General features: G+C 39.6%; 1 protein-coding gene and 1 long non-coding RNA gene across 3 annotated transcripts in view; one reads left to right on the top strand and one right to left on the bottom strand.

Annotated features, from left to right (window-relative positions):
* Positions 1 to 24550, bottom strand: part of THSD4 (thrombospondin type 1 domain containing 4) — a 450024-nt gene that overhangs the window by 151213 nt on the left and 274261 nt on the right. The gene's annotated exons all lie outside the window — the stretch shown is intronic.
* LOC140127412 (uncharacterized) overlaps positions 1 to 24550 on the top strand; it is a 157103-nt gene that overhangs the window by 103762 nt on the left and 28791 nt on the right. For both annotated transcript variants that reach the window (XR_011854983.1, XR_011854982.1), the window contains one exon: positions 7965 to 8119. This is a non-coding gene — a long non-coding RNA (uncharacterized lncRNA). The remainder of the gene's footprint in view (positions 1 to 7964; positions 8120 to 24550) is intronic.

The following is a 24550-nucleotide window of genomic DNA, read 5'->3' as shown; positions in this document are numbered from 1 at the left end:
AAATGATTACAGATGTACTTTGAAGTCCAGAAACTGTTTTATCATTTGTATTGGTCAATCTCCAAATCTAGTCCTCTTCTGCATTACTGAAACTTTACAAAAAACTTATGATCGAAAACTGTTTCACTAGTTGGTGATGACAAAGCAACAATGTTATTTTCTTCTGGTATTAACCATGACTGAACATCTTCTCTGAAGTACCTGTAATAAGGGGAATGTTTATGGGATTGTGAAAGACTCACAAAACAGATGGAATCCCCCTCATGTTTCGTAACTTTGTCAAGTCATGTTTCGCGTTAGCAGGGACTAAATGTCCTTCTGAAATGTCATGTGAAAATGTTCCTGGAAACCTCAGTCTATAGTTCCATTTAAACATACATGACATGAATACATGTACAGCATTTCTATTAGCAAAGCACATTTATTACTTATCAGTCATTACATCAGGGAAAATCCAGAGAACACCTGGCTGCTTATAAAATGGAACACGTACCCCCAAGCTTAGTGTGAAGTTTTAATAAATTCATGACTAACTTGAAAGTAAGTTCCGACTGTAATGAAATTTGCAATAAAAAAAATTAATAGCTTTACTACAAAACATATGTACTGCTGTGATAACACAGCATTACCAATCATTTATAGTGCTGCTTAGAATGGGTTTCCCACATGCGTATCTAAGACCAATAAATATCCTTGGAGACGGTAGATGTCTCCTGATCATAGGTGATGAACTCATATTATGTCATTGAGCAGATGTGATGAAGCTTATGTATCAGAGTACTTCATAAGCAAGTTATGCATTGTTCTTAACTCCATCCATGCTAGTGTAATATATGTGACTAAGGTGTTTAGAGGTCATCTACTACCAGGATGAAAGACTGTATGCAAATGAGCCTAAGGGGCACCAGGCTCCATTAACACCTAAGGAGCCTGGAGCCCCTCAGGTTCATTTGCATACAGTCCTTCATCCTGGTGGTAGATGCCTTTTAAAGGAAATATACAATCAAAATCAAGATAAACAAGAGGAACTTACTCCAGGCACAGTGACTGTGGTCATCTTATCATATTTGTTTTATATAGCCTCCTTCCAAGAGCCCCTCAATGCTGCAGTTTCACAGGTTGTTAGATTGCCCCCCCCCCCCCACGCTATCCCAACTCTATCTAGTGGTACTTTTATATTTAAAAAAAAATGTAAATAATTAATTAAAAAACTAAAATCTAAAAGATAACATAGCAATGGAAACCAAAGTCCTATTATACATCTTTAGAGATTGTGATAATACCAGCATATAGTTTGTACTCAGTGATTAGTTTCAAGCCTCTACGTAAATTGTCAGCCGATTTCAGTGTCACTTCATTGCACAATAAGCTAAGTATACAGTTTCTCAAACTATAAGCTCTTAGCAAAATGGTCATGAGCCTGAGACCAGAACCCTAAGAGAACAGTTCTTTACAAAACAGTTATTTAATGTTCATGCATGGAGTATAATGCCGAGAACGACCTCAGCTTTGCGTTGTTTGCCAACTTGATGATTTGATCTATGGGTAATAAGCACAGCCGTTTAAATCCACTATTGAAGGAATTGGCTGGGATGACTTTTTCTTCTTGTTTTCCTCCAACTACATTAAAGATCTCAGCATGTGCTGTTATATACATTTCAATAACTCAATACACTAGGCCTTTTTGAGGGCAGCAGGCTCAGTAACTGTGGAGCCATCTTGGTGGAGGTAACAGCAGATTCTGTATCCCAGAATTAACTGAGAGACTTCAAACTGCCTTTTTCACTGGGTTCATTTACTTAAGTGTGTAGATATGTAATTTTGGCTACAAGGTCAAAACATGTCTCCAGTATTGACACCAAGCATAAGTTGTCCTCAACACATGCACTAAGAATGAATGTAGTTTCAATGATGGCGCATTATTAAAAGTAGCACAATGTAAGGCAGCGTTATGCTGTTCCAGCTTTATCACTGTGCCTGATGCTGGATGATAAATCTGGCATACTATGACTGTATATATTTGTTGATGCCTGAAAACTGCAACAAAATGTTGGCACATTGGCACATGGACTTTTTCCCCCAAAGTCAAACCAGCTGAGGTCACATCATTTTTATTATACTTGTCAGTAAAGTATATAAAACCTGTATCAATAATAATAATAATCTTTATTTATATAGCCCCATCATATTCCATAGCGTTTTACAAATCATAGGGGGCATATACAAATATAATATTACATTAGAGTACAAACAGTCATATGGAACAATAGGAGTGAGGGCCCTGATCACAAGAGCTTACATACTATGAGCAAGAAGAGGTGACACAAGAGGTATAAGAGCTTGTATAATGGTCCAGCCATTCTTTATAAGGGAACAGAATAAAATAATTAAATAAATAATTTAATAACTAAACATTCTGCTGTTCTAATACAAAATTTCAGACACTTTTTGGCACAGAAGTGTGTACAACAGAATTGTGTTTTTCAAGATACTGTGCCAAGCAAATACATTTTTTGCATTTTTTATAATAGGCAGGGGAAAATGGTGGGGGTTTAAGGTTTATATAATAGTAACCAACTAAAAGAGGTCATAATACAGGGTGGGCCATTTATATGGATACACCTAAATAAAATGGGAATGGTGATTGGTGATATCAACTTCCTGTTTGTGGCACACTTGTATATGGGAGAGAAGAAACGTTTCAAGATGGGTGTTGACCATGGTGGTCATTTTAAAATCAGCCATTTTAGATCCAACTATTTTTTCCAATCGGAAGAGGATCATGTAATACATCAAACTTATTGAGAATTTCACAAGAAAAACAATGATGTGCTTTGTTTCAATGTAACTTTATTCTTTCATGACTTATTTACAAGTTTATGACCACTTATAAAATGTGTTCAAAGTGCTGCCTATTGAGTTGGCTTGTCAATGCAACCCTCTTCTCCTACTCTTCTCAAATGCAAGACTGTAAACTTTGTTGCTTTAACATAAATATTATTAAATCAAATAGGTTATTTATGGTTTCAATTATGAAATAGGATTGTCTTCTGATAGACCTGTGTAGCCCACCTGACTTATTCAGGTATTGTTCTGAGGGTTGTTCAAAGCTAACACAAGGGGGTATAGCACTATGTGAAATGGTAAAATAAGCTTTACTTTCATCATCCAAGACTTCAATTCCAAGACTTCAGTTCTGGACCTCCCCACCATTCTTTTATTTTACAGAGCTTTAACACTACAGGCGGTCCCCTACTTAAGAACACTCGACTTACATACAACCCATAGTTAAAAACGGACCTCTGGATATTGGTAATTTATTGTACTTTAGTCCCAGCCTACAAAAATCAGCTGAAACAGTTATCAAATGTGTCTGTAATGAAGCTTTAGTGTTAATATTGATTCTTATGACAACCCAACATTTTTAAAATCCAATTGTCACAGAGACCAAAAAAGTTCTGTCTGGGATTACAATGATAAAATATACAGTTCTGACTTACATACAAACTCAACTTAAGAACAAACCTACAGACCCTATCTTGTAGCGATATAAGCATAGACTTGTGGAAAAGGCAGTGATGAAGCAGTGGACAATACACCTGGTAGTAATGCTAACATAATACCCCCCAGATACATAACACCCCACCTATATCATCCAACCCCACCCAAATGAAACAAAAGTATAGAGAAAAATCAGTCTTACAACAAAAAACACAGTAAAAGAAATTTTTCATGCATTCTATATAAAAACATTAGTCATTATACAAGCCTTTAAAACCTCTTGTCCCTCACTCTTATTGTTTCATATGACTATGCTATTTCCCTGTAATGTCTTATTTTGTTTGTACATGGACCCCATGATTTGTAAAGTGCTGTGGAATATGATGGGGCTATATAAAGATTTATTATTATATTATCCATACTCCACTTTTCTAGAGTTAGAGTTTACTAGTGGCTCAGCGTGTAGCATTGTAGCTTACAAACCCAAGTCAAAATCTGCATGTAGATTCCTCTTCCTCACTACATTTCTTTGAATCTCCATTTGATTCAATTTGATAAAAATAAGATCATGTCTTATTTAGAACCGTTTTTCACAGATTATTTATAAACTATCATTGATAAGGATCTGTGAAAAACAGAATCCAGACTGCTATAAATAAGCTGTGAAAAACTGATTAGAATTGCTGTAATAATTATAATTATATTTATATAACACCATAATATTCCGGATTGCTTTACAAATCATGTGGGGAATATACAGAGTAAAATATAGTCACATGGAACAATAAGAGGGAGGATTTACAGTCTATAAGTATAATAAGGGATTGAACCTGCACTCTCTCCAGCAGAATAGGGGTTTATTTTAGAGATGAACTGACCCAAACTTCCCTTCAGGTCTGGGGGCACCCCACGTGACTTGGACATATTGGTGTCCAGTTGGCCAATCATAGCCATGTTTAGTAGCTAGGGGCGTTAATTTGCCAGATTGGCTGTTCGGTAGCCAATCTGGAAATATGTGCGGGTTGCATGGGGCACCCCCAGAACTGAATGGGAAATTCATGTCTGTTCATTTCTAATTATTTTAAGTTTTAATAGTGTAGAGAGTAACTTGGTTATTAAAGAGTGCAAAAGTGCATTAACCCCCTTTTTGAAGTCAAGAGTAAAGGGGATTTCAGTTCTCCTCTGCTACCCTGCTCTACTATGTGATTCACTTCTACCTCTAAGGCAAGCAATACAAATAAAAGGTACTCATTAATGAATTATTCATGAAATAATATTAAGGTTTTCCCTGAATTTTCTAAAGACCATAAAATCCATAAAATTAGCCCCAGATGATGTTTAACCTCAAATTAAAATTTGGTTTAGTGTTTACTGAACATACTGAGCCAACTTTAAGCAACAGAATTGGCGAAAGGGCATAAAATCCTTGAAACCAAGAAGCATTCTAACATTTAGTATAAAGTACTTTCATAATTTTAAGTAAAAAGGTACAGGTTCAATATTCATTGCATATACATTATTTTTATATTAGCAAAGTATTCAAATGTTAAAAAATAATAAGAAAAGCATAAAGATAAGTACAGTATGTTCAATATGGAGATCTAGCAATTAACTGCTCAACTAGTACATCTATTTACTCAAGAGACAATGGTGATTGTATGAAACTACTCTGTCTATCCCAGAGGACAAGAGTTTCCATGTGAGCACACTTGAGTGTTGCACAGAAAAAAATACAGTAGCTTCTAAGAAAAGCAAATACCAATTTATGTAATTGGAAGTAAAAGAAAGTTTCAGCAAAATAGCTAAAGAATGAGCATGATAAAATCTTCAGCATTTAACAATTTATGACTCCTGCAGAGTACCGCATAATGTACATATATTGACCATAAAAACATACCGTATCACAAAAAAATTATTAAAAATAATCACTCCATAAAGTTCAAAATAAAGCTCTAAATAAGAATGTACGTATGTATGTCCCCTAAAGGAATATGCACTGTCACGTTCATAATCATTAAATTTTGCACAGCAGTTCGCTGTAACTCAAGGAACGTCATAGGTTTTGAGTCAAATTTTCACCCTGCGCTTTCCAAAATACACTTAATAACCACCATATACAGGAGCCAATGACTGCTGCCTGCTGTGGCAGTTAGCAAACAATCACAGCTCAGCTTTTATTTTACTACAGGTCAGTAATATGATAGACAGACAGACAGACAGATGGATAAATCCAGGAAAAAGAGCAGCACTCCAATTAAAAGTGAAAAAAGTGTTTTTCTTCTTTAGATAGATACCCATACATATATATAGACAGACAGACATACAAATAGATTGCTAGACCCAAAACATCACAACTTTTGGTTATGGAATAAAAAAAGACTATTTCTTTACATACCTGGAGTCTACCTGGAGTGGTGCTTTGTGTCCCTTAATATAGATAAACATATATATAGATAGAAAACATACAGAAAGATAGATAGAAATGCATACAGTTAGACATAGATATGTAATATATAAGTGTATGTGTGTTTGTATGTATGTATGTCCGATAAATTAATCTGCACTGTTGCCCGGGCAAAGCTGGGATCTACAATTAGTATTATATATAATTTAAAATAAATTAAAATTTTACAATTGACCTTTGTTTTTTCAGAAGTTTTAATTAACAAAATTGAAATATTCTATTCTTCACTCTACAAAGAACAACACGATTCAGCAATTCCAATGAGATATGATTATAACTGTAGGGCTTAAATAGCTGTTTAATAATCATATATTCAAAATATATAAATATATATATATATATATATATATATATATATATATATATATATACATATATACATACATATATATCAAAATAAGCTTTGATAAAAAAGAGTTCCCTTCCACTTATTCCAGATACTGGAGTATTGTATTTATAGTGGGTGGTAAAGGAAACTGTAATTAAAATTATGGCAGAACTTTTCTGGTGATGAGTGTTTGTAATACATTCCATTATACTGCACAAAAGAACATGTTTCTGCTTTATCCCCCCACACATAATTCTTTACCAACGGAAGAGCCAAACATGGATCACAAGTATATTATATTATATTACATATTACAAGAATTAGCAGGAAAAATAATCTTAACTCAAAAAGAATGATGGACTTGGTTTTTTTTTTGTCTTATTTCCTCTTCTCTCAATGGGCAAAATAATTTTGTTCTGGTGATTCTCCAGATTACTACTCAAATTATAAATACACACTATTTTTCATTTGTGGAATAATTTGAATTAAACCATTGGAACATACACAATCAATGTAACCACTTAAATATATTATGCAGGTCGCTAGTAAGGGAATATCACAACATGATACTAGTCTCTTTTTTATCCTTAAAAGGTAATTAAAGTCAACATGTTGGTCTCTGGTGAAAGTTGTGCACACAGTAAAATAACAAAATGTCCTATCAACTTCTTTCTATCTTGGCCAAGCCTTAAAATAGCCATATTTTTTTATAAAATATTTATTATTACATCCATTATAATTAGCCCCATAAAAATTGCCAAAATGAAACTTTTGTGAATTTCTAAGAAACACCATAATAGATAATAATTCTAAATAAAAGAATGTATGTTTTAAGTCATATTACATTTTTCTACAATACAATATACTGCCAGTAGTCTACAATGCTTGGCAAGGTGGAAAACTCCCTGTCCAGTATTTGTTCTTTTAAAGATACATTACATAATACAGCTACTATATCTCCCACCACAACAAAATCAGAAATGAATTTACAAAGACAGGTTTATCCTCATTGTTTTTCTTAAGAAAACATACTCTTTTAGAGTGTTCTATATGCTTGTTATGCACCATCAACAACAACCAACAACACTATAAAGATTATAGAGTTCCTAGGACAAGATCACATGACAGTGCTATACAGTGCACACGTTTGACTAATAACAACCTCTTTAAATTGCATAGCAGAGAAATTGGAATAATTACATTTTAAATTCTTCATCATCAAATAAATTATGAATTTGGTTTTTCTACTCTATGGACACTTGTTCTCTTGCATAGACATATACCACAAGGATGAAGGATTGTAAACCAAGCACACTGATATACTGGTGTGTGCCCCCTGTTGGCAGGATCTGCTGTTCTTTAAACTTCCTTTACCCTGGTTTCTAAAAAAAAAAGGATTTAAAAATTATGCAAATTAATTTGAGGGGCTCCAGGCTCTATAGGTCAGGCTAATTTAATTTAATTTGCATAATTCCTAATGTCTTTTATTCTTGAAAGGTCAAAAGAAACCTAAAGAAAACTGGATCCACAGTGTGCTTGGTTTACAATCCGTAATCCTGGTGGTAGACGTCTTTGAAAGAAGAATACCATGAACACATCTACACTGTTAAGAATACATTAGACTATGTTTATTTTTACTTTGGAGAAAATAATATATTTATTGTTTTTTAGGCATATGACAAAAAGAAAGAAAATGTAAAAAGTATTTAGGAGTGAGTTATGGGTTATCAACTGCAAGTGGTCACCCCATTTTTGCACTCAAGACCATACTTCCCCTGAGCTAAGTTGCATGAACAATGAAAACCAGCCAATTGGAATTATGAGAGGTAATGTATAATGTATGTTCTATCACAGCTTGGTAAAACAAAATATTTAAGAGGCTAGAATGTACAACAGCATAATTTAAGTGTAGAAAAGAATAATATGAATATTCTGGATAAGCAAGAGACTTCTACACACGTTATTTAATTTTCAAACTATCAATTTCTTAATATGCAAATATGGCTAAAAAGAAAGGTTAACATTTCAAATCCTATAGCACCTGCAAAATTCTTTACATATGCATCTGGTCCCCAATTCACATGGAGACAGAAACCTGATATTTAACACCTCTTAATAGAGCATGCAGTTTATTTTTGCAGTGGTAAAAGGACGCTGTAAAAACACACAGAAAGGTATACTAAATAAAACTGCTCTGCTATCAATGTTATGATGAAAGTGTAAAACCACAAGAACAAGAGCCGAGTGGGTTATGTCATCAGGACATTAATTAGGATATATGAGAGATCTCTTTGTTCCATTTTTTTGCTCAGACAGTTATTAAATCAGTAAATTGCATTATATTTGTGGCCTTGGAAAAGGCAAAATATGTGTCAACTGCTCATTAGAAATTATATGAATGTTAGGTTACCATAACAACATAAAAACATATGTAAGATTTCATACAAATGTTTCTGGTGACATTTGACATTTGTAACAGATCATATATTCAAGATTATAATGCACTTATACAAATAACTGGTTTTACCAGGTAATTTTATCCCAATGTGGCTCCAATGTGATTATTGTATTTTATGAACAGTACTTTATGTGTCCCGTACAAACAGAATAATGATACTATATCCCTTTTGTACTGTTTGTGAAGGTTAGCAGTAGACAAACTTCTCTTCCCCCTTTTTTACAACTTAAGTTAGTGGCAAACAACATGTTTGGCTCATAGACTAAGGCCTCTTGCACACTAGCGTTGCGTTTCACGTGCGGGTGCAATGCGTGAAAAACTGACGTTTTTGCTGCGTTTTTGTTGCATTTTTGTTCGCGTTTTTTTGCGTTTTCGGTGCGTTTTTCACGCGCGTTTTTTTAAGTCAATGGGACTTTTTCAAAGGGACCAAGGTTCGGGAATAAAATGTTTTATTTAATTGAAAAATAATGTCTTCTGATAAGTTGCAAACATCTGCGATCTATTCTTCACTGTTCCGCGCGCGTATATTATCTCCCGACAAGTTAGCAGATGTGAAGAACAGTGAAGAATAGAATAAAAACAGTGAACACAGTGAAAACAGTGACCACAGGATCATTTAAGATAAAAACACAGTGCAGAACACAGTGCAGAATAGATTACAGATGTTCGGCACATCTGCTTACTTGTCGGGAGATACGCGCGGAACGGCGCGAACAAAATAGCATGTGAAGAACAATATATATGTGTGTAAAGAACACATTGCAGATGTTTCCATACATCTGCAATGTCTTCTTCACACATATATATTGTTCTTCACATGCTATTTTGTTCGCAGCGCTCCGCGCGTATCTCCCGACAAGTAAGCAGATGTGCCGAACATCTGTAATCTATTCTGCACTGTGTTCTGCACTGTGTTTTTATCTTAAATGATCCTGTGGTCACTGTGTTTACTGTGTTCACTGTTTTTATTCTATTCTTCACTGTTCTTCATTGTGTTTTTTTAATTAAATGATCGTTCGCGAGCAGGGGAAATACTGTTATACTGGTCACCTAGCAACCCTTACGTTTAAAACGCATTGCACTCGCATTGCACTTGCAATGTTTGCGAGTGCAATGCGTTTTTGATACGTCCCCATAGACTTGAATGGTGCGTGAAAAATGCGCGTGAATCGCAAAAATAGAGCATGCTGCGATTTTGACGCGCGTGCAAACGAACGCAAGCACGCGCGTTGAAAACCACGCAAATGGAGAAAAACCCATTGAATACAATGGGACAGAGTGCAATGCGAGTTCTGAGCGTCAAATGCACGCGCAGAACTCGCGCGTGAAAAACGCCAGTGGAGAAGGGGCCTTAGGTGCTCCATGGCGGTCCAGTGATTCTATCCTTGGATATTTTCAGAAGGGATTGAAACCAGAAACAATAGGGACTGTCGAAGGTTTGGGATCTATGGGAAACTATAATACATAATGTCAACAGAAACATATAGGGATGAGTATAATGGTGAAATGAGGTGTAGCATTGTAAACAGGAAGGTCAGTTGTTGGTTATAGAGGTCACCCGTATTCATTAATGAAGAGTAAACATGAGCACAATGAGATGGACCGAGAGTCAGCAGAGCTGTGGTACTGTGGAGGGAAGTGAAGGTGGCCAAACAAGACAAAGTTGAGAAATTGTAAAATGAAAGTACATAAAATAAACCTGTAAGTGGCATAGATCCAATTGGGTCAAGGTTATGAACAAAGTTAAACTAATAAACATATTAGATATTAAAAGCTGTCTTGGAAATCCAGTTCATATTTCTAAGTGTATCCACCACAAGAGCAAGTTTAATAATTAGAAGAAAGATAGCCGATACGTTATCTGGGAGCATGAGTGTTTCTTAAAATGCATGTGTGCAGAAAATGGCAAAAAAGGATCTGTTCTCTTGACATGTCTGTTTAAACTATTCACTATACTTCCAAGAATTTAAAAATTCTAGAGCATTTTTCTTAAAATGGGGCACATTTACTAAGAGTAGTGCGAAATGCACTAAATGCAGTTTGCGTGTGTATAGTGCAGGGTGCACCAGATTCAGATCGCATTTTCTTCAGGAATCTGGGGCTCGCTGCACTGCCCCGACAGAGTGCACCAACTTTTTTTAGGTGCAACTTTAACATAGGTTTGCAACACATTTCTGTCAGACTTTGCATGATAACTCTGGCGCACGGTCCGACTGAGCACCGGAACGTCCCCTAATTTGTGTTGCATGAAGCTGTGCCACAAAATTACTAAATTAACAACTTCTAAGACTCTAACAATGCACAGTAAAATCATGACTGATGGTGTCAGACTGAGCAGTAACAACAAGAGTAGTAAAACCTCACACAAAGGGAGCGATTTACTAAACTAAAAGTATCAAAAACCTTTTTGAAATGAATGCAACAATGTTTTACACAGTTTTGTAACTTGTACAACAACAAAAATGATGTGGCTTACTGGTAAGATGCCATGACATTGGGTAAAGTGGTTGTATCCTAAGTTGCCATGGTATGCACAAAATATTGATTAAATAGAATAGACTTGACAGTGAAATGGTGTAATAGATCATCACAAGCTGTGATAAATCTGGAACAGTATAAGACTTTCTAGTCTAGAAATGTCTAAATTTTAGTGTATCTGACCTTCATTTTACAGTAGAAGTCTACTAGCTAGCCCTAGCCTCTGACTGTTTGTGTTATAGAGGCTCTTACTGAGACTTTAGTCATGGACTAGAATCTTGTTCTGATCTAAGAACAAGGGACACATTATAAGACAGCATTAAGAGCTGCAGAATGTTTGGCAATGGGGCTATATTAAGAAGTGGGGCAGCTAAATGTAATCTCAGGACTCAGTGCATCTCAGTGTAATCTCAGTGCATCTATAATAAAGTGGAAAGTTGGTTAAATAATCTTCCTGATTTATTATTTGGATCTTGAGGCTAGTTTAGATGCTATATGCTTTATGGTCCAATTAGTCTGTTGGAAAAAGGTTGGGAACTGGTCAGGAAAGGGGGTCATCTAGAGTTAACCGGTTTTATTGTTGACTGGTGGTCTGAATTCATATGTGTTTTGTGTTTGTAAAGGCAGCTCAACATCCTATGATCTTAGTTAGAAATTTATGAAGGATGCGGCTGCTCACGGAGCCATGCAATTGGAAGCTTGCATAGGTTCAAGAATATTGACTTCCTGAACGCTCCAGATGGACACATACCAAAACTTCAAGTCTTGTCACTATATGTTCCATATAGTTTTGGAAGTATAACCTAATAATTAGAGATAATTTATGTACAAATTACGATTTCATTTCTGACCGTGTCAAGTGCTGTATGCAAACATGTACAGTATGCTTAGGCCACGAACATCTAGAAGAGTAGCTTCTGGGGGTTATTTGGGTCCCTGTGTCTTCAGAAGAGACATTAACCCCCTAATTAAAAGAGTGTTAATAATATATATAATTCCTACATAGTCATTATTCTATAACATATCAGTGCCTACAGCGAATCTACACTATTGTAAGGTAAAGTCAGAGGGTCTGGCACTGAAGTCTAAAGTCTACTACATTAAAGAAGAAGAAAATCACTCTTGACAGGTACAAGTAGCATCAGGTTTTCTCTGGTTGATGTGTTTTATGAAAGTAGGTGGTCTTTAGTTCATTCTGGAATCAGCAATTAGTCACCTAGACAATTGGTTATGGGAAGACATCCAAAGACATGAACAGTCAGAAAACCAGAGTTGCGTTTTACGCCTGGCAAGTCAAATGGAAAAGGAAGAAAATAATATGTAATGTTACTCATTACACCTGCCAATATTTTAAAACACTTTCTAAAGAAAATATGCTTACGCATATAATTAAGTTGGATTTTTATGGAATTTTTGCCATGGGGCTTTGCGTATTGAATTTTTGATAAAAAGGTTATCATGTTATTGATATCCATTTTATTTTATATTTCATTATTTTGGTATTTAGGATCTCCCATCTTCAGTGGATTACAGTGCCCTGCAAATATTGCTCAGAATATGATTGAGATTTACAGGGAAGATGCAGCAAGTCACTGCTTAATGCAATTGTTCCCAATACTGATGTTTAGTTCTGCATGAAATTAAAATAGTATTTGTCAAACTATCTTTATCAATATTTGACATGTTACAATTTAGTCTCTTATCTTAACTAACAAAATATGTTCAAAATTCACAAAAAACATATTTAATCGCAGAACAAATTATTTTAAAATCATGTATGTTCTTTCCTTTGCCCACACATGATGTGTTCCAAATGGCTAAGTTTGAGATTTACTGTCCCTGATGGGTCTATTCTGCAATGCAAGAAACATCTGTAAGGAGCTCTACTCAATGCAAAACCTTGAATACAAAATATTCTGCTAAGGGCCTGTAAAAATCGTATAAAAGCAATAAATTAAGTTTACTGTAGCTTAATGTAACTACAGTACATAAGATATATTATGCAAATAACTTGGCACAAAGTGAGTTGATTACAGTGATCATTAACCTTATACATTATTTTGGAACGTGTAAGGCTCTTTATCCAAGGGTCAAAATCTAATTTCAATGAGCTAGCATCAGTTTCTACACCCCCTTATTTTTATCTTCATTACATCTTATGGGAGCCAAGATATAACGGTTGAAACTAAAACATGGTATGCACAAGCACCCCCAAATTTGTTCCAAGCAGACTCAATAATTTGAGGATATCCTCCTACTTTCAGAAAGATACCCCCAACTAAACATTTCTGACAGCGTTTATCGATATATATTGAGTAGTTGGATTTTTAAAAGTGTATTATTGCATTTATCATTAATTAGACTATATATTTCACTTTACAGACAAAGTTGTAGTAATTATATGAGTTCTACATTTGTTTTGCCACCTATCACAAAGAACATATGGGAGGTACTACATAGAGTTGTGAAATCTAATGCACAATCTGCACCAGCTCATCCAATTATTATGTGTTGTTTATATGAATACTGGCACATTAAGGGTTCTCTAGGACTTCCATCAGTAGAATTATTAGATGGAAGACGTCAGCATGGAGACAACACTGTTGTCCATAACTGGTCTATTGTTTCACTTTTTACATAAATTCCTCTGGTATCCATAGCATATAGTGTATGAATATGATGACAGATGCCTTTGAACACACATAGTCTCCCTAACCAAAACTAGGTTTCAGCTATTGGGGATAAAAATAGAAGGTTTTGCCAAAGCTAAAAAAGGATTACTCTAAATACATATTTTATTTCTTTGCTTTTATGTGAAAACATTATTTGGACCAAAGGATTTAATGTTTTTTTTATTAAATTTGGGAGAAACATCTGCTTTCAAATTCAGAAAGAGTCATCAAATCACACTCAATTTACAGTAACATTCAGTCCACTCAAAAAGAGAAGATATTGACTTTTGTCTCCAGTTCTGTATCTAATAAGAAGGAAAATGATTAAGGCTTAAAGATTTTCATTTTGTAGCCAAACACATAGTCCTTTCATATGGTCACAAAGATAGACACATCTGTCATATTACAAATTTATAGCATGGCATAAATCCATTGGACATTGTACATATGGTGATCTGGCAATAGAAATTTTATATTTAACTTAAATAAATACCTAGCAGATCATAATTAATGGATTTGGAACACGTTTTGGCGATGTTTTCAAAAGCTCTACATGATCAATCAGTCCACAAGAAATGTGGAATAGTCTTTCAGACCAATTGCGGATCAATACAGGTCATGTGATACTCATAAGGACCCTATTGTGGTGAGGTAATTATAAAGATAAAAAAAACATAAAAGTAATTTTAGCTTTCTCCATATTTGTTCTTTCATCTTCAGGCAAAAATGCTCACTAGACCTACAATGCATAACAGTAGGTAGGCTATGTTCAACCTGCAGCCTCTACTGGAAGATTGGTCACTGTAAGCACTGCTTAGTAAAAAAAGAAAACCTCAAATGACAACCCAATGGAAGCAGTAGAGGTTAATGGGAGCAGTAAGGATCTGTCAAAACAGATTTATAGTTTTGAACAAAGGCTCAACTTAAAGGGTTTGTCCATTATACATTTTTTTAAAGCTACATATCACTCAAAGGGCTATTAAAACACTAAACATCTTATACTTACCTCTTCCAGAGCTCACGTTCAGCCATGGTATCATACTTTACTGCCGGGCTACTGTTTGTTTACAGAGGTTGGCAGTGTTGTCTTGACCACTGCTGTGTGTCTGCTATACACAGAAACTAATGCTGTAGCAGGAATACGGCTGTGGTCAGAATAGCACAGAGGCCCGGCAGTGATATATAGCAGAACAGGTTAACAGGAGTGCCAAAGGAGGCATTTATAAAATGTTAATTATTTTAATAGCCCACCCCTTTTTCCCAAGCCATGTATAGTATTTTTTTTGTTTACTTCTGGACAACTCCCTTAAATTGCCCCATGCTTCTTCATACTTCAAACTATCTTATCTTGCAATGGATAAGGTGATCCTTCCCTTAATACACATGTAACTTATCTTGCAATGGATCTGCTACAAACCATCATCTCCCTCATAAAAACGACAAAAGTGCTTATATTAAACAGCTCTGTAAAGACTATTGAACCTCACTATAGATTAATTTGAAAGTAACCTAGTGTACATTTTGATAGACCTCTACATTAATATAAATGGCTTAAAAATCTGTATATTATACTTCTTATAAGATTACCTTGGTCCATTGTCCTAAACATTGAAAAAACAGGAGAAGCATTGCATTTCTCCACACATCTGGTCCTCAGAAATACTTTGTAGATACATTTAATTTTTAATAAAATGCACATTTTCTGGTAATTTGAGACACGCTGCTTCAATACAACAAAAAAAAGTGTTGTTATTTTGTGCATATTTGTCCACTTCTGTCACCGCCATATAAAGTCTTCAGTGCTATCTGGTAGCAAGATGTTGTCCTGATGACAGGAAAATGACATCGATTACTAAACTCCACCATATGATGCTATGTATACATCACTCTGGTATGAGCCTCTTTACAGATTCCTGACAATAAATATGGAAGTCATTTACTTACCATTACATTTTAGAGGATGACTACCGTATGAAGGCTGTTTTTTCATTAAATATCAGCTAAACAGTTAATGATAGTTAGACAGCAAAGCTGTAGCTCATCTTTTCTTCACCAGGAGCAAAGATTTAGTTTAATGTTCTTATGTCCTTATGTTCTTATGTATTTAATGTCCACATCTAAATACATAATAGTGGCTTGTGTTACTGCCTGATAACCAGCCCCCACAGCAAATACCCAATGCAATTGATCATCCCCAAGGAACAGTCCCAGAAATAAAGAGACTGGTCTATCCCACTTACAATCACAAGATTAAGACTAGAGATGAGCGAGCACTAAAATGCTCGGGTACTCGTTATTCGAGACAAACTTTTCCCGATGCTCGAGTGCTCGTCTCGAATAACGAGCCCCATTGAAGTCAATGGGAGACTCGAGCATTTTTCAAGGGGACCAAGGCTCTGCACAGGGAAGCTTGGCCAAACACCTGGGAACCTCAGAAAAGGATGGAAACACCACGGAAATGGACAGGAAACAGCAGGGGCAGCATGCATGGATGCCTCTGAGGCTGCTTAACGCACCATTATGCCAAAATTATGGGCAACAGCATGGCCATGACAGAGTGACAGAATGAAGCTAGATAGCATCTAAAACATCCAATAATTGACCCTGACACTATAGGGGACTTCATGCAGAGGCAGCGGCAGCAGCGGCAGGCTAGAGAGTGGCATGGCGACATACCCTAAATGGACTCAGGCTTCAAACCAATGGGTGGCAGAGAGGAACCAAAGGAGGTGAGCAAGAAGCGCTCAAATAATATCGGTACATGATAAAAGTTTGCCAGTATATTTTGTGGATTACACAGCAGGGTGGCGACAAAGTTAACATGGAAGCCATGAAAACAACCCAAAATTCTGCCTGACACAGCTCGTTTGATAAGGGGACCATGTATGGAGGCAGTGAACTAGTAGTAGATTAAAGGTGCTGCAGTTAAAACTATGTTAGTTGGATCTTGGCATGGAGCTGGCGCTCCGCTGCCAGGCGAGCTTTCGCCAATCCAAGCCCCTGTCTCTAGGCTACTCACCAAACAGCACTTCTAAGAACCTTTTGTATAAGATCAAGTGTAATAGCGTTCTTATAAGTTTAGGATATGGCGGGTGAGGGGAATGGAAACAGATGCGCAAGAAGCGCTGAAATAATATTGGTAAATGATAAAAGTTTGCCAGTATATTTTGTGGATTACACAGCAGGGTGGCGACAAAGTTAACAAGTTTGTTGTGGAAGCCATGAAAACAACCCAAAATTCTGCCTGACACAGCTCGTTTGATAAGGGGACCATGTATGCCTACAGTTCATGCCAGTCGCTGCTCTGGCTGCCAGTCTCCTTTCGAATACAGTTTAAAATAATAACCCTCATCCATAAAGCTCTGTATAATGCTGCACCCCCCTACCTCTCCTCTCTTATCTCAGTCTATCGCCCAACCCGTGCTCTTAGATCCGCCAGTGATCTTAGATCAACCTCTACCCTAGTGCGGACCTCCCACTCGCGTCTCCGAGACTTCTCTAGAGCTGCACCAATTCTATGGAATGCTCTGCCCCGGACTATCAGACTAATACCTAACCTCCAAAGTTTCAAACGTGCTCTTAAAACCCATTTCTTTAGGCAGGCCTATAACACTCATTAACTGCATGAAGTTTTAACTCTTCTACTAACCCGTCCTGTGTCGTCCTCCCATCTGTTATCCAGCAACCAACAGGCACCAGACTTCTATGCAGTCCCATTCACCCTGGACCTGGTTACGGCTGAGTGGTTCAAGCGACAGCAATTCCATTTATTATATTTTGTTCTATTCCCTAAGAAGAATGGCTTGACCTTTAAAAATTCTTTTACCTCGTGTTACCCCATCATCTTCATAAACCGTAAGCTCTGGCGAGCAGGGACCTCACTCCTGTTGTTCCATACAAATGTTGTGCTCTGTTACATTACATTTGTATTTGTTTCCTATGATTTGTAAAGCGCTACGGAATATGATGGCGCTATATAAATAAAGATTATTATTATTATTATTATTATGGAGGCAGTGAACTAGTAGTAGATTAAAGGTGCTGCACTTAAAACTATGTTAGTTGTATCTTGGGATGGAGCTGGCGCTCCGCTTCCAGGCGAGCTTTCGCCAATCCAAGCCCCTGTCTCTAGGCTACTCCCCAAACAGCACTTCTAAGAACCTTTTGTATAAGATCAAGTGTAGTAGCGTTCTTATAAGTTTGGGATATGGCGAGAGAGGGGAATGTAAACAGATGCGCAAGAAGCGCTGAAATAATATCGGTAAATGATAAAAGTTTGCCAGTATCTTTTGTGGATTACACAGCAGGGTGGCGAGAAAGTTAACAAGTTTGATGTGGAATGTCCTGTAATAGCTCTTGGGCGGTGTGCCTTTTATCGGCTAGGCTCAGCAGTTTGAGCACCGCCTGCTGTCGCTTAGCAACGGCACTGCTGCTGTGCCTAGAGCTACCGACTGATGGCGCCATGGCCACGGATGGTAATTCGGAGGAGGAGAAGGTGGAGGAGGGATAGGAGGAGGAGGAGGTACAGTAGGCTTTTGAGACCTTGACCGAGGTAGGCCCCGCAATCCTCTGCGTCGGCAGTATATCACCAGCCCCAGGGTCAGACTCGGTCCCAGCGTGCACCAAGTTAAGTGTAGTAGCGTTCTTATAAGTTTGGGATATGGCGGGTGAGGGGAATGTAAACAGATGCGCAAGAAGCGCTGAAATAATATTGGTAAATGATAAAAGTTTGCCAGTATATTTTGTGGATTACACAGCAGGGTGGCGACAAAGTTAACAAGTTTGTTGTGGAAGCCATGAAAACAACCCAAAATTCTGCCTGACAAAGCTCGTTTGATAAGGGGACCATGTATGGAGGCAGTGAACTAGTAGTAGATTAAAGGTGCTGCAGTTAAAACTATGTTAGTTGGTTCTTGGCATGGAGCTGGCGCTCCGCTGCCAGGCGAGCTTTCGCCAATCCAAGCCCGTGTCTCTAGGCTACTCCCCAAACAGCACTTCTAAGAACCTTTTGTATAAGATCAAGTGTAGTAGCGTTCTTATAAGTTTAGGATATGGCGGGTGAGGGGAATGTAAACAGAAGCGCAAGAAGCGCTGAAATAATATTGGTAAATGATAAAAGTTTGCCAGTATATTTTGTGGATAACACAGCTGGGTGGCGACAAAGTTAGCAACTTTGATGTGGAATCCATGAAAACAACCCAAATTTCTGCCTGACATACCTCGTTTGATAAAGGGACGATGTATGGAGGCAGCTATATGGACGACTTTTGGAGGTAGCAATGGAGACAACGTGTGGAGGCTGCTATGGAGACAATTTAATTTGGATAGTGCCTGTATGTGGCAGTCCAAAAAAGTTTTCAAACCAGAGGAGCAGGTAGGTGGCCCTCCAGAAAAATGGAATAGATTGAGTGCCTGTATGTGGCAGTCCAAAAAAGTTTTCAAACCAGAGGAGCAGGTAGGTGGCCCTCCAGAAAAATTGAATAGATTGAGTGCCTGTATGTGGCACTCCCAAAAATTGTTTAAAACAGAGGACCGGGTCGGTGGCCCTCCAGAAAAATTAAATGCATAAAGTACTATAGCTAGAGCCAGTGGGCCCTGTCAAAAAATAGCCAGTTTCCTCTGCTTTACTGTACAAAGAGGAGGAGAAGGAGGAAAATGAGGAGGAGGAGGAGTGGATAAATTATTCAGGTTGAGCTTCCTTCACCTGGTGGAGATTGGAAATTATGAGAAATCCAGGCTTTATTCATCTTAATAAGCGTCAGCCTGTCAGCGCTGTCAGTCGACAGGCGTGTACGCTTATCGGTGATGATGCCACCAGCTGCACTGAAAACCCGCTCGGACAAGACGCTAGCGGCAGGGCAGGCAAGAACCTCCAAGGCGTACAGCGCCAGTTCGTGCCACATGTCCAGCTTTGAAACCCAGTAGTTGTAGGGAGCTGTGTGATCATTTAGGACGATGGTATGGTCAGCTACGTACTCCCTCACCATCTTTCTGTAAAGATCAGCCCTACTCTGCCGAGACTGGGGACAGGTGACAGTGTCTTGCTGGGGTGACATAAAGCTGGCAAAAGCCTTGTAAAGTGTACCCTTGCCAGTGCTGGACAAGCTGCCTGCTCGCCTACTCTCCCTCGCTACTTGTCCCGCAGAACTACGCACTCTGCCGCTAGCGCTGTCAGAAGGGAAATACTGTTTCAGCTTGTGCACCAGGGCCTGCTGGTATTCATGCATTCTCACACTCCTTTCCTCTCCAGGGATGAGAGTGGAAAGATTTTGCTTGTACTGTGGGTCCAGGAGAGTGAACACCCAGTAATCGGTGCTGGAATAAATTCTTTGAAAGCGAGGGTCACGGGATAGGCAGCCTAGCATGAAATCTGCCATATGCGCCAGAGTACCAACGCGTAAGAATTCACTCCCCTCACTGGCCTGACTGTCCATTTCCTCCTCCTCCAACTCCTCTTCTTCTGCCCATACACGCTCAACAGTGAAGGACTCAACAATGGTCCCCTCTTGTGTCTCGCCAACATTCTCCTCCTCTTCCTCCTCATCCTCCTCCACCTCCACCTCCTCATCCTGCGCTGAGAAACAGACCTAAGGGTGCTTTGGCTATCAACAAGGGAATCTTCTTCCCCCGTCTCTTGTGACGAGCGCAAAGCTTCCGACTTCATGCTGATCAGAGATTTTTTCAACAGGCCAAGCAGCGGGATGGTGAGGCTGATGATGGCGGCATCGCCACTGACCATCTGTGTTGACTCCTCAAAGTTACTCAGCACCTGACAGATATCAGACATCCACGTCCACTCCTCATTGTAGACTTGAGGAAGCTGACTGACCTGACTACCAGTTCTGGTGGAAGTTGACATCTGGCAGTCTACAATTGCTCGGCGCTGCTGGTAAACTCTGGATAACATGGTCAGTGTTGAATTCCACCTCGTGGGCACGTCGCACAACAGTCGGTGAGAGGGCAGTTGGAGGCGGCGCTGCGCTGCCCTGAGAGTGGCAGCATCTGTGCTGGACTTCCTGAAATGCGCACAGATGCGGCGCAACTTCGTGAGCAAATCAGACAGATTGGGGTATGTCTTGAGGAAACGCTGAACTATCAGATATAACACATGGGCCAGGCATGGCACATGTGTCAGTCTGCCGAGTTGCAGAGCCGCCACCAGGTTACGGCCGTTGTCACACACAACCATGCCTGGCTTCAGGTTCAGCGGTGCCAGCCACAGATCATTCTGCGCCGTAATGCCCTGTAATAGTTCTTGGGCGGCACTGCTGCTGTGCCTAGAGCTACCAACTGATGGCGCCATGCCCACGGATGGTAGTTCGGAGGAGGAGGTGGAGGAGGGGTGGGAGGAGGAGGAGGCATAGTAGGCCTGAAACACCTGGACCGAGGTAGGCCCCGCAATCCTTGGCGTCGGCAGTATATGACCAGCCGCAGGGTCAGACTCGGTCCCAGCCTCCACCAAGTTAACCCAATGTGCCGTCAGCGATATATAGTGGCCCTGCCCGGCAGCACTCGTCCACGTGTCCGTGGTCAGGTGGACCTTGTCAGAAACGGCGTTGGTCAGGGCACGGATGATGTTGTCTGACACGTGCTGGTGCAGGGCTGGGACGGCACATCGGGAAAAGTAGTGGCGGCTGGGGACCGAATACCGAGGGGCGGCCGCCGCCATTAGGTTGCGAAAGGCCTCAGTCTCTACTAGCCTATAGGGCAGCATCTCCAGGCTGAGCAATCTGGAGATGTGGACATTAAGGGCTTGGACGTGCGGGTGGGTTGCAGTATATTTGCGTTTCCGCTCCAGCGTCTGGGGTATGGAGAGCTGAACGCTGGTGGATGCTGTGGAGGATCGTGGAGGCGACGATGGGGTTTTTGTGGCAGGGTCCTGGGCAGGGGGCTGACTATCAGCTGACACAGGGGAAGGAGCAGTGGTGTGCACGGCCGGAGGTGAACGGGCTTGTTGCCACTGAGTGGGGTGTTTAGCATTCATATGCCTGCGCTTACTGGTGGTAGTTAAGCTATTAGTGGTGGAACCCCTGCTGATCCTGGTTTGGCAAATGTTGCACACCACAGTCCGTCGGTCATCCGGTGTTTCCTTAAAGAACCTCCAGACTTCTGAAAATCTAGCCCTCACCGCAGGAGCCCTCGCCACGGGAGCTTCACTAGTTGACACATTTGGCGCTGATGCACCAGGTCTGGCCCTGCCTCTCCGTCTGGCCCTGCCTCTCCGTCTGGCCCCACCACTGCCTATTCCAACCTGTTCTGGTCGAGGACTCTCCTCCGTCTCAGAAGCACTGTGTTCACCCGGCCTATCAACCCAGCTTGGGTCTGTCACCTCATCATCCTCCGATCCCTCAGTCTGCTCCCCCCTCGGACTTCCTGCCCTGACAACAACTTCCCCACTGTCTGACAACCGTGTCTCCTCATCGTCGGACACCTCTTTACACACTTCTTCCACTACGTCAAGAAGGTCATCATCACCCACAGACTGCGACTGGTGGAAAACTTGGGCATCGGAAAATTGCTCAGCAGCAACCGGACAAGTGGTTTGTGACTGTGGGAAGGGTCCAGAAAACAGTTCCTCAGAGTATGCCGGTTCAAATGCCAAATTTTCCTGGGAGGGGGCAGACTGGGGGGAGGAGGCTGAGGTGCAGGAGCTGGAGGAGTGCCGATTTCGGTGACATGGGTGGACTGCGTGGAAGACTGACTGGTGGACAAATTGCTCGAAGCATTGTCGGCAATCCACGACATCACCTGTTCGCACTGTTCTGGCCTCAACAGTGCTCTACCACGAGTCCCAGTAACTTCAGACATGAACCTAGGGAGTGTAGCTCTGCGGCGTTCCCCTGCTCCCTCATAAGCAGGTGGTGTCTCACCCCGCCCAGGACCACGGCCTCTGACCCCTGCAGTAGTTGGACGCCCACGTCCCCGCCCTCGTCCTCTACCCCTAGCCCTCGGGTTAAACATTTTGAAAATGAGAGTTATAACTTTAAATTTGTTTTAACTTTTTTTTGTGTTTTTTGGTTTTTTTTGTGTTTTTTAGTTTTTAAAACCAAACGATGCTATCCTATTGCTATGGCTATTTTCTAGCCAAGTATGAAAGCACACTGCTATGCCAGATGAGATGACGCTGAGTTATTAAAAAAATAAACGTAAAATAAAAAAGGAAATGGCAGACTGTGCCTAATTGAAATCCAACCCCTAATAAATTTTCCCACTTCGGTCTTTGCGATGGATATGTGCGTCACTAAGCGCAAAACACAGCGGTCGCAAGTCTCACTACAAATTGCTCACAATTTGCTAGTAGATGCACTGCAGCAAGTACAGCCACCAGCAGATCAACCAGAAATCAAATATATATAACGCTACTGTAGGCGTAAGTAAGCCGTTTGGATTCTCCTATGGCTATTTTCTAGCCAAGTATGAAAGCACACTGCTATGCCAGATGAGATGACGCTGAGTTATTAAAAAAATAAACGTAAAATAAAAAAGTAAATGGCAGACTGTGCCTATTTGAAATCCAACCCCTAATAAATTTTCCCACTTCGGTCTTTGCGATGGATATGTGCGTCACTAAGCGCAAAACACAGCGGTCGCAAGTCTCACTACAAATTGCTCACAATTTGCTAGTAGATGCACTGCAGCAAGGACAGCCACCAGCAGATCAACCAGAAATCAAATATATATAACGCTACTGTAGGCGTAAGTAAGCCGTTTGGATTCTCCTATGGCTATTTTCTAGCCAAGTATGAAAGCACACTGCTATGCCAGATGAGATGACGCTGAGTTATTAAAAAAATAAATGTAAAATAAAAAAGTAAATGGCAGACTGTGCCTAATTGAAATCCAACCCCTAATAAATTTTCCCACTTTGGTCTTTGCGATGGCTATGTGCGTCACTAAGCGCAAAACACAGCGGTCGCAAGTCTCACTACAAATTGCTCACAATTTGCTAGTAGATGCACTGCAGCAAGTACAGCCACCAGCAGATCAACCAGAAATCAAATATATATAACGCTACTGTAGGCGTAAGTAAGCCGTTTGGATTCTCCTATGGCTATTTTCTAGCCAAGTATGAAAGCACACTGCTATGCCAGATGAGATGACGCTGAGTTATTAAAAAAATAAACGTAAAATAAAAAAGTAAATGGCAGACTGTGCCTAATTGAAATCCAACCCCTAATAAATTTTCCCACTTCGGTCTTTGCGATGGATATGTGCGTCACTAAGCGCAAAACACAGCGGTCGCAAGTCTCACTACAAATTGCTCACAATTTGCTAGTAGATGCACTGCAGCAAGTACAGCCACCAGCAGATCAACCAGAAATCAAATATATATAACGCTACTGTAGGCGTAAGTAAGCCGTTTGGATTCTCCTATGGCTATTTTCTAGCCAAGTATGAAAGCACACTGCTATGCCAGATGAGATGACGCTGAGTTATTAAAAAAATAAACGTAAAATAAAAAAGTAAATGGCAGACTGTGCCTAATTGAAATCCAACCCCTAATAAATTTTCCCACTTCGGTCTTTGCGATGGATATGTGCGTCACTAAGCGCAAAACACAGCGGTCGCAAGTCTCACTACAAATTGCTCACAATTTGCTAGTAGATGCACTGCAGCAAGTACAGCCACCAGCAGATCAACCAGAAATC

This window comes from Engystomops pustulosus, chromosome 4 (genome assembly GCF_040894005.1).
Source record: "Engystomops pustulosus chromosome 4, aEngPut4.maternal, whole genome shotgun sequence".
Taxonomy (NCBI): Eukaryota; Metazoa; Chordata; class Amphibia; order Anura; family Leptodactylidae; genus Engystomops; species Engystomops pustulosus.
The sequence above is the reverse complement of the archived record's forward strand: the minus strand, read 5'-3'. Positions and strand labels throughout refer to the sequence as shown.